The sequence below is a fragment of the Haliaeetus leucocephalus genome, unplaced genomic scaffold, assembly GCF_000737465.1.
Source record: "Haliaeetus leucocephalus isolate CR32 unplaced genomic scaffold, Haliaeetus_leucocephalus-4.0 Scaffold763, whole genome shotgun sequence".
NCBI classification, from domain to species: domain Eukaryota; kingdom Metazoa; phylum Chordata; class Aves; order Accipitriformes; family Accipitridae; genus Haliaeetus; species Haliaeetus leucocephalus.
In genome coordinates this window covers 2455460-2470684 of record NW_010973199.1, presented here as the reverse complement: position 1 = coordinate 2470684, position 15225 = coordinate 2455460, and positions in this window count along the sequence as shown.

Below are 15225 nucleotides of genomic sequence, written 5' to 3'. Positions count from 1 at the left end.
TATGTGAAGAATGTTGATAACACTGATGTTTTCAGTTGTTGCTCAGTAGTGTTTAGACTACAGTCAAGGATTTTTCAGCTTCTCATGCCCAGCCAGGGCACCTGACCCAAACTGGCCAACAGTGTATTCCATACCATCTAGTTTAGGAACGGGGAAGGGGGGGGGGGGCAGGGAATCGCCGCTCAGGGACTGGCTGGGTGGTGAGCAATTGCCCTGCGCATCATTTGTACATTTCAATCCTTTTATTACTACCGTTGTCATTTTATTAGTGTTATCATTATCATTATTAGTTTCTTCTTTTCTGTTCTGTTAAACCGTTCTTATCTCAACCCAGGAGTTTTACTTCTTTTTCCCGATTTTCTCCCCCATCCCACTGGATGGGGGGGAGTGAGTGAGCGGCTGCGTGGTGCTTAGTTGCTGCCTGGGGTTAAACCACGACACTACTGTAGCAAAATACAGTGAATGCAAAAGAAAAAGTAATGTTCTTTGTCTACCAAAGGGAACAGAAGAATTGCTGCAGATTAGTGGCGTTGATCAGGCATAGCATCCTTAAACCAGGGGTAATACTAGAGCATTTTCTCCTTTCTTTTTTCATTCCTCTCTCCCTCTTCTTGTAGAGATTGTGACTGTCATTTAATTTCCTTGTTATTACCTTTGTTTTGGCAACATATGTGGGATGATTTACATATGCTGCATGTTCGGCTTTTGTTCTCTTTGTTACACCATAAACCAGCTCTGGACAGCTTTCAAGGTTGCATTCCTTTAGTGATCAGTGATTGACTGTTTCTGATTTGCAGCTATATCTCCAGAGCCCCCGGTATCATCTGTGCCTGTATTCTCAAAGCTTCTGTTATTATCTTGTGCTCACACACTTAGCACACCACGTTACAATCTCTGTTGTATCTATCTTGATAGATAGATAGGTTGTGAGTGTGTGTGTGTGTGTGTGTGAAATTGTAATTATGGTTTTCTTTTGCCATTGTTAGTCTTGTATTCCATCACTACCTGCTATGCTGTCAATTTTGTCACAAGTACTTCTGGGCATAAGATTGAGGCTTGAGCAAATGAAATCATGAAGAGGGAAAGGATTTCTGGGTTTCTGAGTAAGTAGGAGAGTGTAGAAGGAGCTGATCCTCAGTGTATTTTGAAGTGATGATAGAAATGAAAGACTGGATTGTTTGCTGAGGGTGTGTTCAGACTGTGGAGAAGGTATGCAGAGCAGCACAGCCCCTGCAATACACTGAGGTCCCATCGGCCTCTTCCTGCTCGTGGTTTTCCCTTGCAGAAGAATTGGGTACTATCATGGCGTCAGAACATGATAGTGATCCAGTTTTGCATCCATGATCACAAGCAAGGAAATGCTGTTCTGTCTCACTGCATATACAGAGACTGACTGAGCAGATATCCTGTCCCAAATTCTGGACTACTTAGTACTCTGTCAGAGAACTAAGATGATTTCATGGTAAATAAAATGGGAAAAAAAATCAGGAGTTGACAAAGCCCCACTTTAGTGGAGGTTCTGGAACTATTTAGCCACTGAGTCATGTTACACAATTCGGGAGAGTACATCAGCCCCTACTTGTGACTGGACACTGGTGTTGCATTGTCCTCTTAGTCTGCACCTGTAAAATCACCGGGTCTTGCCATAGGATGGAAACTGGACTATTAGAAAAGTAAGAACCTGATTAATTTTGTGGACCTGCTATATATCTCCAGGAAAGATATTCATCTCACTTTGCCTCACTTTCTCATACTTTTGTAAATCATGTTAAACAGCAAAATATCAGGTCCAGAATGATACTGTCCCTAAAATTCAATTCAATATTGATATGGAGACAATAAAAAAAATGCTACGATCCATGCAGAGTTCCAAAAAGGACTTTGGCATTGGTATTCTGAACATTACAACACATAATTTACTGGCAGGTGGTCCACAGAGCAGGGTTCACAGCTCACAGATGTCCTCAGGAAGTGTTGACTGCATAAATACAGGATAGGAAATAACTGGCTTGGTAACAGTTCTTCAGAAAATAATCTAGGTCATGAGTCAACAGTATCATGCTGCTGAGAAATAAAGCAAGCATCACACAGATGTATGAACAGGAACCCATCCTGGGAAAAAAAAAAAAAAAAAGAAGAAGAAAAGAAAGAAAGAGAGATAGAAAGAAAGAGAGGTAGGAAGAAAGAGAGATAGGAAGAAAGAAAGAAAGAAAGAAAGAAAAGAAAGAAAGAAAAGAAAGAAAGAAAAAAGAAAAGAAAGAAAGAAAAGAAAGGAGGAAAGAAGGGAGGAAGGGAGGAAGGAAGGAAAGAAAGAAGAAAGAAAGAAAGAGAGAGAAAGAAAGAAAGAAAGAAAGAAAGAAAAAAAGAAAGAAAAATGTGCATTATGCATACATAGAGAGATGACTTCCAGTTCTGGACGTGCTCAGTCTTCAAGAAAATAAAAGGCTTTCAAATAGTAAAAGAATAATCTCTCATGGCAGATGGGAAATAAGAAAGAGCTCAAACTGCAGCAAGACAATTAAAGCCTTGCTAGTAATAAGGGTGGTAACCATTAAACAGACTGCCTGGCTAAGTTATAGTCTCTGTCACTGAAACTCCTTAGGAACAGGTTAAGTTAGTATCTGGGGGGAGGGGGGAAACAAACCAAACAAAACAGAAAAATATATGGAAAGGGAGAGGGAAAGTAGAGGCAGGAAGAAGGTTTCTAGACTATATTGATTTGTGAAAGTGAAGATCTGAATTTTGTTCCAATTTCAAATATGTGTATTTGAAAACTATATCCAGTAATACTATATCCAGTGATGATTTCCTGAAGAATATATCACTCCCTGTATCTAGGATCAAACAAAAGGTTTTGTAATTTCTAAAATAATGCCCAAGCATGATCATAGAAAATATTTCTTTGCCTATTTCTTCCCTGTGGCTGTATGAATCCTTAAATATGTTTGCCCAAAAGGTCTTTTATGCATGTGCCCTCTCTTTAGCCCCAAATCTGGTTGTTAGGGCATTCCCACGAAGGTCAGAGCTTCCATCTTCCTCCTTCTGGCAGAGGAAGATGTTGAATTTGGTCTCCTGGTGTCTGAAGTTTGGATGCATGTTGTAGACTATTTTGTGATACTGACTTATGTAAGTCCAAATTCTGTTATCTTTACTTTCCCATTCATTTATTCAGTATTACTGCTATTTCAAATAAATAACACAAAAACATTTTTAACACTCAAACTGCTATTCAAAGTGCTGGTATTTTTAATTACATTTGCAGATTTTGCATTGAAATAGTCAGGTTCGCAACTCTTGTTAATACTAGATGAAGTTATAGATTTATAATCCAAAAGGGTTTGACATCATTGTCAATAGCTTTTCTTTACAGATGCATGAAATTAAAATGAAATTTTCATAAAGCAAAAATTTCAATACTAATTTCCATGAAATGTTGATGTTCAAATAGAATGCCTTTTCCAAGAATATTCTTGAGCTGAGCTTTGAAAAGAGGAAATCTTGCCTATTTTCTGTGAGCAATATGAAGGGTTAATGTTTGGGAAGTACTGAGATAAATGTTTATTGATGGCTTAAAGTGAACAGAGTATAAACCGGACAAAATGTGTCTTCTCTTTTTTGTAACTCAACAAGCAAGAGCATGCAGTCATTAAAAAAGGAAAAGGAATGAAATCAAAACAAATGAAAGACAAACTCTTAGACTGTGGTGCTGATGTCTCATTTTCAAACCCCTTTTCAACTTTTCACTTTATTTTCTAGGGCAGACTCCTCACCTGTGCCAGCTTGTGTGACATTTATAAATAAAATTGCGGAACTTATTTATGTAAAACACTCCTAATGTGTCATGTGCATCTTACATATATAAATGTATTTGCATTGCCTCTTTGGCTATAGAAGATAAACTCTTTCCAGCTAAGCTAAAGCCTGCGTAAAGGCAGTGAGCCCCTGAGTCCCAGGGCAGACAGCCGGTACTACGTGCAGCAGGTATCCCCGCCGAGGCTGATTGATAGACTAATATCCGCTGTGACTTCGGTGCACTGAGCCCTCCCAGTGCCGTTGGGATGTGGGACTTCCTTCACTTGGATTTGGACTGACAGATACAGTATTTGCTAGACCGACGAGAGCAGAGAATGGCCAGCTCCACAGCAGTCTAACAGCAGCCGGCATTGCAGAGGAATTTCAATTAGTCAGGTGACAATCAGCTGCAGTCCCCAAGGAGCTGGCTACTGCCTCTTCTGCACAGTGCTCCTTCACTGCTCCTAAAAGCTCTAACTGTGACACCGCTTACATCACCAGGTGTAAAAGTAGCTACTTGGGGGTTACTTTTCCTGTCCTCATGCATTCATTTAAAACCACATCTTCTATACTGTGTTTCCCTGAATATGAATCAGTTAGTTTGTAAACAAAGAACTGAAAAAGATGAGTTTGGCATGAAGAGGCAGCTGAGTCATTCTGTAATCCCCGTCCCTTGAATGTAAATGGCAGAGGTTTTCTTATTTCACATAAGTGCAGCTCTTTTAGCTTAATGAGCTCTGGGACTTTTGTAATAAAATGATTCCTGTAAGCTATTGGTCCAGTCAGTGCCTCCACTTTAAACTTTTCTATCCAAGGTTTCACTTCTTGACCACTATGAAGAGAAAATTAATATATTGTCTCCAGGAGCTTTCTTTTCTCTTTTTCTTTCTTTTAATTTTAGCTATTTATTTTAATAAACAGTGTTTGAATTGATTTGAGTACATCTCTGTCTTTTGAAGGTAGTGTTTCTTCATTGTGCTATGCCTTTTATACCATTTACAAAGGGGACACATTCAAATGTTGGCATTAAATCTTTGGAGTGAAAATATGGGTATTTAAAATGTGATATTAAATCTTTGGAGGAAAATGTGGGCCCTCTGTGGAAGGAAACAAGAGACCTGGTCACCCAGGACATGGAGAAAGCTGAGGTACTCCATGACTTTTTTGCCTGAGTCTTCATGGCACGGGCTCCAGCCACACCGCCCAAGTTGCAGAAGGCAAAGGCAGGGACTGGGAGAATGAAGAACTGCCCACTGTAGGAGAGGATCAGATTTGAGACCACCTAAGGAACCTGAGGGTGCACAAGTCCATGGGACCTGATGAGGTACACCTGCAGGTCCTGAGGGAACTGGCAGGTGAAGTGGCTAAGCCACTATCCATCATATCTGAGAAGTCGTGGCAGTCCGGGGAAGTTCCCACTGACTGGAAAAGGGGAAACATAACCCCCATTTTTAAAAAGGGGAAAAAGGAAGACTTGGGGAAATACAGGCCAGTCAGTCTCACCTCTGTGCCACGCATGGAGCGGATCCTTCTGGAAACTATGCTAAGACACACGGAGAATAAGGAGGTGATTAGTAACAACCAACATGGCTTCACTAAGGGCAAATCATGCCTGACAAATTTCATGGCCTTTTACAACAGGGTTACAGTGTTGGTGGATAAGGGAAGAGCAACGGACGTCATCTACCTGGGCTTGTGCAAAGCATTTGATGCTGTCCCACACAACATCCTTGTCTCTAAATTGCAGAGACATGGATTTGATGGATGGACCACTCAGTGGATAAGGGCTCGGCTGGATGGTCATACTCAATGAGTTGCAGTCAGTGGCTTGATGTCCAAGTGGAGATCAGTGATGAGTGGTGTTCCTCAGGGGTTGGTATTGGGGCTGGCGCTGTTTAACATCTTTGTCAGTGACACGGACAGTGGGATTGCATGCACCCTCAGCAAGTTTGCCGATGACACCAAGCTGTGTGGTGCAGTCGACATGCTGGAAGGAAGGGATGCCATCCAGAGGGACCTTGACAGGCTTGAGAGGTGGGACCATGTGAACCTCATGAAGTTCAACAAGGCCAAGTGCAAGGTCCTGCACATGAGTCGGGGCAATCCCAAGCACAGATACAGGCTGGGCAATGAGTGGATTGAGAGCAGCCCTGTGGAGAAGGACTTGGGGTTATTAGTGGATGAAAAACTGAATATAAGCCAGCAATATGCACTCACAGCCCAGAAAGCCAATTGCATTCTGGGCTGCGTGAAAAGAATCATGACCAGAAGGTCAAGGGAAGTGATTCTCCCCCTCTACTCCACTCTGGTGTGACCCCATCTGGAGTACTGCATTCAGCTCTGGGGCCCCCAGCATAAGAATGACATGGACCCGTTGGAGTGAGTCCAGAGGAGGGCCATGAAGATGATCAGAGGGCTGGAGCACCTCTCCTATGAGGACAGGCTGAGAGAGTTTTAGGTGTTTTGCCTCAAGAACAGAAGGCTCCAGGGTGACCTTCCAGTAGTTAAAGGGGGCCTACAGGAAAGATGGGGGGGGACTTTTTATCAGGGAGTGAAGTGATAGGATGAGGGGTAGTGGCTCAAAACTGAAAGAGGGTAGATTTAGATTAGATATTAGGAAGAAATTGTTCACTCTGAGGGTGACAAGACACTGGAACAGGTTGCCCAGAAAGGCTGTGGATGTCCCCCCGTCCCTAGAAGTGTCCAAGGCCAGGCTGGATGGGGCTTTGAGCAACCTGGTCTAGTGGAAGGTGTCCCTGCCCATGTGTGACGGTCTGACAAATTCAAATGTCTCAAACATCCGCTAAAAGAGCTTTGGTGGACAAAACGGCCTCTGTAAAAATGCTGGAGTTTTGTGAACAGGACAATGTGGACAGAGGAGAGGGCCCCACGGAGGGTGGGAATGCACTTCTCCAAGGCCCCAATTCCTTATCTTGAGTGACCAGGAGAAGGAACACAATTTATGCCTTCCTGGAGGAAGAAGACCCCATGGAAGTTGGGACTGTGCTTCTATCTTAAGTGGTCATACCAGCAGGAAAAGAGAAGCAACTCCACAATGAACACCCCCCCCCAAAGCTACCGATTCCAGTGAACCCCAGGTGTGGGAACTGCGCATGTTGAGATCATCAACTAACACACTATAAAAGAGGAGAGAACGAATCCTCAGTGCGCGCCCTCCGGAACTGGATCTCTACACTGGCTGGACCAACGCTGGACCCAGGACTGGTGAAACCCTTCTCTTCTTTCTTTCTCTCATTCTCTCTCTTCCTCTTTGCCTTCTCTCTTTTCCACAGTCCCTACACCTCATCCTTTGAAACATAAACCGTTGACCAAGTCTGAGACTAGGAGTGGACCTAGCCACCCCTGAGCTCCTCTTTGAGAAGGAGTCCAGAAAGCAAGGGGGTCTGCTCTGAACCTCGTGACTCAACGGGAGGGCTCTCCTTCTGATACATTTCATGTTCCTTTTTCCATTTCATTTTTCTGTACTTTCCTCCTCTTCTCAAACAGCGGCTTAATGACATGTTGCAAGGTTCATATTAACAAGTTCATGTGTACTTGGACAGAGTTAGCTAGGTTGAATAAATGTTGATTGTTGTTTGAACTCCCCTGGTGTCGTTTCACCTTAATTCTGACAAAGGAAATCCACGAACCTGAGTCGTTCCAACTTTGGGACGCGACACCATGGCAGGGAGGTTGGACTAAATGACCCTTAAAGGTCCCTTCCAACCCAAACCATTCTATGATTCTATGGTTCTATGATTCTATGAGTTTTGATTCAGAAGTAGAGGTTAGCACAGAAGAGGATTATTTCTACTTTGGATTATAACAGCTAAAATTAATACTAGAAAACATTACAGGTTTCAGCAAATATACCCATAGTTCAAAAGATAAAAACTTTCACAAAACATGAAATATTTTTTTTCCTTCAGCACTACAACTTTGAAAAGACAATATATGAATAAAGCAATAATGTTCCACAGAAATTGATATAATTTATCCTCTGTGTGACATACTTATTTGTTTTATTGTACATATCTTTCGAAATTAAAGGAAAATTCTGTCTTGTTAGAATATCTTACCTAAATAGATTTACTGCTTTAAAAGGCTAAAGAAAGTTTAACAACCTCTAATAGATTCTTTGAAAATAAGTGAATACTGTTCTGGATGTACATTTCCACTAGAAATTTTATTGCAAGCAAAATGGAAATCCAAATCTGAATATGCTTCCTCTTGTCCTCATTAATAGTATTGATAGTAGCCACATAAGACAGGGTACTTCAAAACAGCTGACTATATTCAGAGAACAGGAGTCTCTAGGGTAGTAGGTTACGGCATTAGTCAGCAAACACCATCACTGGGCCTATAAGTAGGAACGTTGAGTAGAAAACAGTGATTTTACTGTGTTCAGAGCTGATAAACTCAGCATTTCAAATCTGGGGCAATGCAACTTAAAAGGAGTGATTCAACTAAAGAGAGTCCCAAGGAGAGCAGGAGGCTTTTCAAAGGTCTGGAAAATCAGACATTAAAAGGAAGATGAAAGGTTTAAGTATGTTTAGACTAAGGAAAGGAAAAGACAGTAGCAGTGTTCATATATGTAAAACATAGCTTCTGAGGAGTTTGTTCCCCTCTCAAAACTCACTGCAGATCAGACAAGTGACTTTAAGTAATGGAAAGGAAGGTCTATGTTAGAGTGTGTAATAGAGAGGACTATGAAGTACCTACAACAGTTTGTTGGGAGGCTGGGGCAACTCCCTCAGCTCTAGTTCCTAAGAGCAGGTTGTAAAAGTGTTTGTTCAGAAATGATACAGGTATAGCTGATCCAACCTTTGCAAAGGAGGAGGGAGTAGAAACTCTCTTAAAATTTATTTCAGCATCAATTTCTGCTATTTCTGTTGTTTTATTATCCAGACTTATTGTTCAGTTTATTACCCAGATAATAAAATCATGAAGGAATTAATTTGGAGTGTTGAAGTCAATACAAAATTTTTACAAAACAAACACAGGGCAAGGCCCTGGACATTAGATGGATATCCTTTAAAAATTATGCTTAAAAATTATCAATACTTTCATTTAAATTTTACAGCAAATATTTTCAGATTGAATTAGTATTTTACCTTTAAATGTTCTAAATTTCCCATAATTACTATATTATTACTCTATCCAATGATTGAGGCTACTGCAACATTACCAAAATATTTTCTTTACTTGCACACTAACTTATTTACACATCATATAAAGCCAGTATTAAGCACTAACAACAAGGTTGATAAATGCAATTTCATGGTGCCAGCTTGTGATAGTAAAGGGTTTTGAAATTTCATGCCAGTCCAACTAAACACTACAAAGTATAGCTGTGAATTGTTCTTTTTCTTTTTTTAATGTCCCTAAATATTTTACACTGCTTAATGAGGATGAGACAAATTATAAGTTCATTATAAGAATTGTAATGGACAGCAGTTACATTTGTGTTATTTCACATTTTCATTATTCTAATTATCCTGACAATAGGCTGATGTTGTTCTGCCTCCTGTTCTCATGACAGTTTGCCAGAGAAGTGCTGTATCAGAATGCTAACAACTTGTCACATCCACTCTTTGACAGTCAATAGTAAACTTCAACACTCTGAATTTTCTGGTGTTCATCAGTTTTGTTCAGTGGGTCTATCCTGCTTTACAGTGGCAGTAATCCACCTGGAAGAGTTAAGAATGGTTTAGCTGTCAAAATACAGAAAAGACTGAACTCTGCATTTTTAAGTCTATTAAATATTTAAAGATTTTTCAAATAACACTGTAAGGCATTGCAATTTAGGTATATTTTTTAAAACTATAAGGCTAAAGAGATACTACTCCATTTTTAAAGTAAACCATTCTCAGCTATTAGTTCAGAGCTTCTCTAGGAAATTTATGTGTGACCATTGAGGTGCCGTATATTTTATCTGAAAATTATTCTTTTGCAATATTCAACCAGGCAAACAGCACTTGTGCTCTTGATCAAAATTGATTCAACATCTGTCTTGCAGTGTATTTCCTCGATAATCAAGCAGATTTTTTTCAGGTAAATCCTGTTTAGAAATATGGTATCTTAGCAAAATATAATAGGTTTATTTAATATTAATACACTCATCTACACAGTTAATATCAGTTGCACAGCATTATTTTACATATCCACTTCAGCATGCACATAACTGAAGCTGAATAATCATCCCAGTCAGTAAAACATAAATATTCATTTGATTTTAAGTTCACTGACTTAGACATTCTAACTTCCTTAAATGTGAAAAGGTGTTTAAGTGCTATGCAGTGATGGGGCCCAGAGTTTTTAATGAGAGTAATTTACTCAATGTGAGAGATAAAAATAAGAAGCTTGTTGCTAATCATCTAACCTTATTTACTATAAATCCCCAAACTCCCAGATTCATGAGGAACAAGCTTAACTTTGGATCCAGAATGAAATTACTTGTAATGGATCAAAAGTTGATTCTCTCTTTGGATGAGAATAGATAAACTGATGTGTGTGGAGTGGATTATTATGGTTTAAAAAAAAAAAAACAGCCAAAAAAACAAGGATAAAAATAAGGCTACAGGTCTTGGATTGGACAAAAATGATTGAAACTATAGAATTGGCACATACAAATAAAATTTCCTTTGGTACTTTATCAATATCATGCTTTAGGGAGAATTTCAGCATTTCTTATGGATATTTCTATAAAACAGAGGGATTGCATAGCAATGCTGTGTTGGAGAATTGAACTTGAAACAAGATCAAGCCATTCATCCAATTAATTCATCTCAAGATATTGAGACAACTCATCTGCCTAAACATTTGACACAAACATTTCGTTTTATTAATCTAGTATTATTTGAAGACAGGAAGGAGTTCAGGGGGAAAGGGGAGATATTTACACTATTACAGATACAGGTCATAAACCTATTCTCTTTCTATGTCTTGTTCTAACATAATTTACATTGGAATACAACTTGATAGTAGTAAATGCAGCCCATGAAGCATTTCTGCCTGTTGAATCCTGGATATCAAACACAGCAGAATTTCACAGGGATATGAATTAGTCATGTTTCTGCAGTCATGATTATCATGGGCCTAGAGCTCTTTGAAACAGTACTGGTGAAATAATTAATTTCCTTGGTTCCTTTATCAGTTAATTCAAAAGTTGATGGACAGTCAGAGTTTCTGTGCTCATAGGATCTTCCGCATACCAAGCTTCATGGCTTTAGAAGAGCTTAACCTGACTGAGGCTCCAAAAACTTAGAGACAATTTGGGAATTTTTAATAAAAAATTGCCCAAGTATTGAAATAATTCACAAAACAAAATTGCCTGTCAGGCTAGCTCAAGTGACTATACTTTATAGTCAGTTCACAGATCCATCCATTTTCTTGAATGGGTGGGTTAAATCACCTGCCTTCACAAATCTATGAAAAAATCATGCCGCTGTCACCTAGGTATTTTAAATGAGTGTGTAAAAAAACCTGGACCTCAGTCATTATCTTTCAGTTTGTTTTATCCTTCAGTCTTCCCCGTTTATCACGATGTACTTATTAATTTGGAGTAAAATACAGACCAAATCAAAATATGTGCCATTTTCTACCTTTTATTTCTGCTATGTATCTGTCTATACAGGTAAGCCCTCTTTGTATATTCTGAAAATGCAGAAACACTGAGATATTCAGACTACCTAGCATAATGTGATGCAGCTTACAGAAAGTTAAAAAGAAATACCAAAACCTCAGAGGGAGGAAGCATTCATCATCTCTTGCTAAGATTAATTTTTGTAGACATCAGTCACTTTGTTCTAAGAACCTGCTTTTAAAATTCATTTGAGAACATAGCCTACACTTTTCTGGAGTTTGGAATTTTGTATAAAGTTGCCTCATGTAGTCTTCACAAATATTTTTTCTACAGGTGATACACCTTTATAGGTATCAAGGAAAAAATGTCATGCAAATAGTAGCAAGTAAATAATAATTTAAATCCAATATCTAACAGGAAAGCTACAGTTTTCTTCTCAGGTTAGGAAAAAAATTAATCTTTACTGTAAGCCACAGAAAAGACTGTAGATTGGAGATGGGTGTAAACATGCTTTGAAGCTGAACTGTGCGTAACGTTTGGAAGTCCTTGTGTACCACAAACATTTTATTATCTGTTGTCCTTTCAAGTCATGTCACAGGTCTTTCTGATCCATGTTTTGACAAAACACAGTGCCCCAGATCACTCAATGACATTCATTTGGAAATCATTTTGGGTATATTTTATAAGTACAGCTGAAAAAGCAAGTGGGAATGGGTGCTGTTTTCAGGTGGCAATCAGCTAATGTCTTTGTTAAACAACATCATGCAGTGTTGCTAATAAAACGATGTTCCCATAATTGAGTAATTGGGTTGGATTTGGAGTTAGGAGAACTGATGAGTTATTGTTATGCATGACAATAGCATTAGAAGCAAAAGAAAATGCAAGCATTGCTTATTCATGACTTGATCACTAAAACCTGAAAATAAACACATACTATGAGGCAGTTCAAACAGTAACTGAAAGTTACAGCACTAAATGCAGAATCCTCTGTCAAAATCACTTGAATAGTTTCAAAAATAAATAACAATATTTTAATATTTCAATATTTCAGATTCAAATGCAGTGCTGAGTTCTATCATTTAGACAACCTAGTGTAAATATGATTTTTTGTAACAATTTCTAAAATACAGAGAAGATAGACACATTATACAGTTCTACTCTGTCATTTTACATCCTTTTATGATGCTTCATTTCACATTATTCTGCATAATATGCCAAAGGAAAAAAATATGCACAGGCAGTTGTTAACAGCAGTGCTATTTTCTGTGTTCTGTTAAAGGCAGAGAAACTTTGAAATCCAGATTGCTACAGGCAGGTTTGAACAAACCTGTTATTGAAAGTTTGGTTAAACAAAAAAATTGTTCTCATTCTACAGTAACACAAGTCCTGTGTTCCCCACATATCATATCCTGAAGATGTATTTACGAAGTGAACCTCCTTTGCAAAACTGACACAACCATTTCTGTAATTATCATGATTTTTAAAAAGATTTCAGAGTATTTTAATAAAATGGTCTGTGCTGGTTTTGGCTGGGATAGAGTTAATTTGCTTCCTAGTAGCTGGTATAGCGTTGTGTTTTGGATTTAGGATGAGAGTAATGTTGATAACACAGGGATGTTTTCGTTACTGCTGAGCAGTGCTTACCCAGAGCCAAGGGCTTTTCTGCTTCTCACCCCCCCCCACCAGCAGGAGGCTGGGGGGGCACAAGGAGTTGGGGGGTGACACAGCCGGGACAGCTGACCCCAACTGACCCAAGGGGTATCCCAGACCATAGGACGTCATGCTCAGCATGTAAAGCTGGGGGAAGGAGAAGGAAGGGGGGACGTTGGGAGTGATGGCGTTTGTCTTCCCAAGTCACCGTTAGGTGTGATGGAGCCCTGCTGTCCTGGAGATGGCTGAACACCTGCCTGCCCATGGGAAGTGGGGGATGCATTCCTGGCTTTGCTTTGCTTGCATGCGTGGCTTTTGCTTTACTTATTAAACTGTCTTTATCTCAACCCATGAGTTTTCTCACTTTTACCCTTCCGATTCTCTCCCCCATCCCAACTCAGGAGGGGGGAGCGAGCAGCTGTGTGGGGCTTAGTCACAGGCTGGGGATAAAACCATGGCACGGTCAGTGTTCTTACAACCCTACTCCACTTTCTATTATATATTATTTAATCCTGTAGATGGTTTAGGCCAATTGTGTAAAAAGGATTGGGAAAAATAATTCTGTTATGCAGTGAGAGATGAATGTTATGTGAGGGTGTTCTCCTTCCCTTCCAAAATGGGGGAACAATTAATTGTTTATTTCTGCTCCAGCTGAATTGTTCTTAAATAACTCATTCTGGTCAGGTATTAAATGTTCATCCTTCTAAATTGTGAATTACCATATTATAGGGTATGCATCAGAGAAATACCGGAATGTTCTCTTTAAGGACCTCCTTTATCAGGTAGTAACATGAACACTTTCTTCTGGGAAAACTAAAGATATTTTTCCTTACTAGACCTCGCTTTCATTAATGTATTTTTCCACTAGAATTTTAATTTGGAGAATTTTTCTACAAAGCTATCTGTGGCATGATGATACTATATCTTTCCTTTTCATTATACTGACTCTAATTATGAATTAGTATCTTTACCAATGCATGCATTTGTTTTATTATAAAATTGACCAGAAAACAGCTTACAGAAGCCAAACCTGAAATATACTGGTAGTCACTGGTGACTTAAGTGTGACTAGAAGTTTTGTTTATAATCAGGTTTCTACTTCTGAATTTACATGAAATCTGATGAAAGTTCCTTACATTGCTTTTTATGACTTAAGTCCTATTTGGATTATAATAATAATACAATTGTGAAATAATTTTCAGTTTCTGGAAATGTAGCAGACAGCATCAAGGGAGTGTTGAACTATCAGCCATTCAGGAGAAAAAAACCAAACAAGTCAGCAAAAGTTGCAATGACAAAATTTTCTTTAGTTAACAACAGAAACATCTCCCTTCACAGGAAGCAAAAGAGCTCATTACAATACATTTCTTTATTTTCTTATGCATTACCAAGGAAAGGGAAACCAAAATAAGCCACAGCTCAGATCACTTTTTTGTCTCTTCATTATTATCTTCTGCACTGTTAATTCTGATTTTATTTGGAACTTTGTTTTCTGGTAGAGCCTGGCATGTCAGATATAGAGCAGGACTCTATTTTGCTAGATAGGCCTTATAGTATTACATTAACAAATAGGTCCTATTCAACAAGAATAAAGATGCTGAGCAACAAGGATATGTTCCTGATGGCAAACAGAACTCAACCATTTAGTAGATGTTTTTTCAAATCTTAATTATACATTTCTAAAAAGTACAGTCTAATTTCTCACAGTTGTCATTTGCTAAGCTATTCATGTTATGTAAGTAATTGGTATTTTTCTTTATTTTTCTGGGAAAAATAAACCCCATACAAATGAATATGAAAATGCTTTGGTTTGGATCAGCAGTTTGGACTGTAGCTTTTCTAATTGAAATTAAAAGCCTGTGTGTTTAATTCTGTTTGTCATTCTTGCATCGAACACAAGCATTCCACTTACACACGTGGAAGGAAAGTGAAGGAAGATTAAAAATAAAAGAGGATGCTCACCTCTTACTGAGTAGCTCTGGTGTCTTGGCATCTTATGACTGATTTCCAGCTGACCAATATTTTTGCCAATTTGGAGTGAATTTGCAAACACTTTCACAAGAACCAAGAATACAGTTTTTGTCACATTGACTGTATGGTGGAATAGACAAAATTCATAGACAAAATTTCTGGTATCAGAGGGATAATTTATTCCTCTATAAAATCCTTCTCTGATTGACCATGTCTACTTCTTTCCA